This window comes from Amia ocellicauda, unplaced genomic scaffold (assembly GCF_036373705.1).
Source record: "Amia ocellicauda isolate fAmiCal2 unplaced genomic scaffold, fAmiCal2.hap1 HAP1_SCAFFOLD_74, whole genome shotgun sequence".
In the NCBI taxonomy this organism is placed as follows: Eukaryota; Metazoa; Chordata; class Actinopteri; order Amiiformes; family Amiidae; genus Amia; species Amia ocellicauda.
Window position 1 is genome coordinate 135,025 of NW_027103001.1, and position 5,236 is coordinate 140,260.

Sequence of the window (5,236 nt, forward strand, 5' to 3'; positions counted from 1 at the left end):
TTTAAAGATATGAATGCACAATACAATGTTTTGAACATTGGACAGCCTGTGTTACAAGTGATGACCGTTTTGAGTTTTGTGTCTAGTTTTGAAAAATGACATCAAGGTTCTGAAATGAATGACAAAGTGATTGTAAAAAACTGTATATTCATCCTATTTAATGTGCTCTTTTAAAATGTACTTTTCTTTTTTATGTTGCCATTTCTGTTCTACCAATGTTTCAGTTGTTAGCCAAAGATTGACAGAGTACATCTCATACACACAGGCCAGACAGCAAGGATTTCTTTTTGAAATTCAATTACAAATGCTGCATGAATTCATCAATACGATTAGAGCTCATGAAAACTCACTCTACAGCATCTCATTAGCAGTGAAAAGAAACCAAGAAAGTTGGGACAGTCGACTGTTTACCACTATGTAACATCACCTTTTCTTTTAATAACACTTATTAAGCACTTGGGCACTGAAGACACCACTTGGTTAAGTTTAGCAAGTGGGATTTCCCCCCATTCATCCATTATGCATTTCCTCAGCTGCGCAACTGCACAGGGCCTTCGTTGTCTTAATTTGCACTTCATAGTGCGCCACACATTCTCAATTCGGAGACAGGTCAGGACTGCAGGCAGGCCATGCTAGCACCCGCACTCTCTGCCTATGCAACCATGCGCTTGAAATCTGGGCAGAATGTGGTTTGGCGTTATCCTGCTGAAAAATGCAGGTACGTCCCTGGAAAAGACGATGTCTGGATGGCAGCATATGTTGCTCCAAAATGTGTACATCTCTTTCTGCAAAAATGGTGCCCTCACAGATGTGCGAGTTACATGACAGACAGACACTCATACACACTGTCACACCCACACACACACACACACTTTCACAGACAGACACACGCACACACACACACACACACAACACACACACACTTTCACAGACAGACACACGCACACACACACACACACACACACACACACACACACACTTTCACACAGAGACAGACACACACACACTTACATACATACATACATACATACATACAGTGAGGGAAAAAAGTATTTGATCCCCTGCTGATTTTGTACGTTTGCCCACTGACAAAGAAATGATCAGTCTATAATTTTAATGGTAGGTGTATTTTAGCAGTGAGAGACAGAATAACAACAACAAAATCCAGAAAAACGCATTTCAAAAAAGTTATAAATTGATTTGCATGTTAATGAGGGAAATAAGTATTTGATCCCCTATCAATCAGCAAGATTTCTGGCTCCCAGGTGTCTTTCATACAGGTAACGAGCTGAGATTAGGAGCACTCTCTTAAAGGGAGTGCTCCTAATCTCAGCTCGTTACCTGTATAAAAGACACCTGTCCACAGAAGCAATCAATCAATCAGATTCCAAACTCTCCACCATGGCCAAGACCAAAGAGCTGTCCAAGGATGTCAGGGACAAGATTGTAGACCTACACAAGGCTGGAATGGGCTACAAGACCATCACCAAGCAGCTTGGTGAGAAGGTGACAACAGTTGGTGCGATTATTCGCAAATGGAAGAAACACAAAATAACTGTCAGTCTCCCTCAGTCTGGGGCTCCATGCAACATCTCACCTCGTGGAGTTTCAATGATCATGAGAACGGTGAGGAATCAGCCCAGAACTACATGGGAGGATCTTGTTAATGATCTCAAGGTAGCTGGGACCATAGTCACCAAGAAAACAATTGGTAACACACTACGCCATGAAGGACTGAAATCCTGCAGCGCCCCCGCAAGGTCCCCCTGCTCAAGAAAGCACATGTACAGGCCCGTCTGAAGTTTGCCAATGAACATCTGAATGATTCAGAGGAGAACTGGGTGAAAGTGGTCTCAGATGAGACCAAAATCAAGCTGTTTGCCATCAACTCAACTCGCCGTGTTTGGAGGAGGAGGAATGACCCCAAGAACACCATTCCCACCATCAAACAAGGAGGTGGAAACATTATGCTTTGGGGCTGTTTTTCTGCTAAGGGGACAGGACAACTGCACCGCATCAAAGGGACGATGGACGGGGCCATGTACCGTCAAATCATGGGTGAGAACCTCCTTCCCTAAGCCAGGGCATTGAAAATGGGTCAAATACTTATTTCCCTCATTAACATGCAAATCAATGTATAACTTTTTTGAAATGCATTTTTCTGGATTTTTTGGCTGTTATTCTGTCTCTCACTGTTAAAATACACCTACCATTAAAATTATAGACTGATCATTTCTTTGTCAGTGGGCAAACGTACAAAATCAGCAGGGGATCAAATACTTTTTTCCCCCACTGTACATACATATATATGGAAAAGAAACATTACAAGTATAAATCACAATAAGATGTAATAAAGTACAGATAAACAAAATGTAATAAAATGTGATCTGTTTGAAAATGCAGGGACGTCACTGGAAAAGATGATGTCTGGATGGCAGCATATGTTGCTCCAAAATGTGTACATCTCTTCTGCAAAAATGGTGCCCTCACAGATGTGCGAGTTACATGACAGACAGACAGACAGACACTCACACCCACACACACACACTTTCACAGACAGACATACACACACACACACACACACACTCACTTTCACACAGAGACAGGCACACACACGTACAGACACACACACTCACTTTCACACAGAGACAGACACACACACACACACATACATACATACATACATATGGAAAAGAAACAATACATTTATAAATCACAATAAGATGTAATAAAGTACAGAAAAACTAAATGTAAGAAAATGTGATCTTTAATACACACAAATATGTATGGCTGGTCGGATGCGTCTTGGACTCGGGTTCCTCTTCATTACGTATAACGCTTTTGCCTTTTGCTAAAGCTTTCCGTGGAGGGGATCGTGGGTGAGTTTGTACCATTTTTGGGAGGATCTGCCTTGTTGGGGCGGAGCTGTGATCCAGGTGAACAGCAGATCGGGCATAGGTGGGCATGTGGGCAGAGGAGTAGGAAGGCCGGTCAAGCAAATAAGCTTGCTAAGGTACGCAGCAGCAGCAAGCAGCCCCCCCCATCCAGCCAGCCAGCCAGTCTGGCTGGCAGTGACTGAGTGGTTGACAGACGGCAAGCAACGGAATGTACGTGCTCTGTGATGTCATAGCAGTCAGCTGAGAGAGGCTCGTGATGTCATCGCTGAGCTGGCTGGCTGGCTGGCTCTGTGTGTGTGTGTGTCTGTGTCTGTCTGTTTTTCTGTTTGTCAGTCTGTCTGTCTGTCTCTCTCTCTCTCTCCCTCTCAATTCTATTCATTTGTATTGTCAAAGCAATTGGACATACATACATACATACATACATACATATATATATATATATATATATATATATATATATATGTATGTAGCATAAGGTACACTTTTAAATTTCAATTAAAGAAGTGAATTCATAGTATCACCTTATCACGAATCCTGGAGTCTTGTAGAACTCAATTTCTGTAATAATTGGACGCAGACACCAATTCCAAAGATATAAATTGTCAAATTTATTTAAAAACAAAGACTAAATGTAGCACTACACTAATTATACAAAAGGGAAAAACTAATTAAAATTCAACTCTAGATCAACAAATCAAAGACAAATCACTTCCGTGACCAAATCAAAGACCATGGGATCACATAGGATAACACACAAATCGTTAAACAAAAAAGGTTATAAACACATTGACTACAATACCGGTTAGTAATTCTAGGAATCACTAAGAAACAGTTGAAAGTGCTAAATTGCAGTTTCAGAAGATGAAAAAAAACAGTAACTGATGGGATATGTAGTACTTTATACTCGAGTGGTCTATGCGATTACACCCTGTTGGTGTTATTAAGAACGCCAAGTACCAGAATGCAGAGCGGGACTGTTTTTTGTGCCGTGAGTTGTCGGGGGAAAAACGCGCAGAAAAAACGGACGAGAAGGTGAAGGTAGTTTGGCGGTGATGCACGCGTTGGTGAAGTGGGAAAGTGGGGTCGACAAAGACTCTTACAGCGTGATTCCCACTGCTTGCTTTCGCAATTTTGATTTATTCAGCATTGCTGATGATGACGAAGAGACGACTCGAAACTTCAGAGCAGAGTGGAGAGACACGAACAAACCTCCAAAAGGTGGATGGCCTGTCCATGAAGCGCAGATCATTATGACTGGTAACAATGTTTATTTAAAAAAAAACATTAAAGTCTTTACATGCTATTTGATATATACAATCACAGTATATTTGAAATGAATGTTTAAGTTATTAATGTGTTGTACTTCTAACATACTCTTATAACATGGTAGGTGGTGGTGAGGGCGCTAAAACTCGTCATACTTGACTGGCATTTGTAAGAACGATTTATTGTGTGTTGTGCTTTACAATAAAATCCCCCAAATCACAAAATAAATTAAACCAGATATAATTTAACTTCAGTTTTGATTCAGTGTTGGCTGTTCATCTTAATTTGTATGGTCAAAGCACAGTATTTTTATGACAAATAAATATAATCCCCAAATATCTGTGGACATAATGCAGGGTTTTATTTATTTTATTTTTATTTTAGGAAAAGAAGGCGAACTAAGAAGAAAACTTAATGACCTAACAAAAATGCCCTGTCCTAAAATGAAGACAGTACCTAAACCAAACAAAAAACTTCAAATTTCAGATGATAGTGACCTTGATGAACCACAGTTACCGGTGAGATAATTACTGCAAATATTAAATAAATGTATTGCAGGATTGTTTTTTTTAAATCATTTTCATTATATATATATATATATATATATATATATATATATATATATATATATATATATTCATTTTAAACTCTTTTTCTCTCTGAATACAGCACAAAATAAGAGAAAACCGATGGAGCTTCAAGAATTAGATCCCGTCATATTCTACAGACATTTAAAGAGTCCAGTGAAGTTGAGCTACAGCAAAAAGTTAAGCAGCTCGAAAAGGAAAACACAAGACTTAAAAATGAAAACCAATGTCTTCGAAACCGTATGGTTGATGGTAAGTTTTTTTATTTATAGCAAATAATTCCTTACCTTGATAAATGTTATTCTTCAGTAATTTAGATTCCAGAGTAATGTATTATAGTTGATCATACTGAAGTAATCTAGAACCACAATACAGACTCTTAATGTGCACTGTCTAATAGTTTAATAATACTGATTATTAAATAAAGTTTTTCAACATAACTTCATAATCCTACATTAATGACTATATGCATTACATTAGACCTGG

General features: G+C 39.1%; 1 non-coding gene across 1 annotated transcript; it reads left to right on the forward strand.

Annotated features, from left to right (window-relative positions):
* The first annotated feature begins 2,807 nt into the window (after positions 1-2,807).
* Positions 2,808-2,922, forward strand: LOC136742592 (U5 spliceosomal RNA). The gene has a single exon (XR_010814963.1). It is a non-coding gene; the product is annotated as a U5 spliceosomal RNA (small nuclear RNA).
* The last annotated feature ends 2,314 nt before the right edge of the window (positions 2,923-5,236 follow it).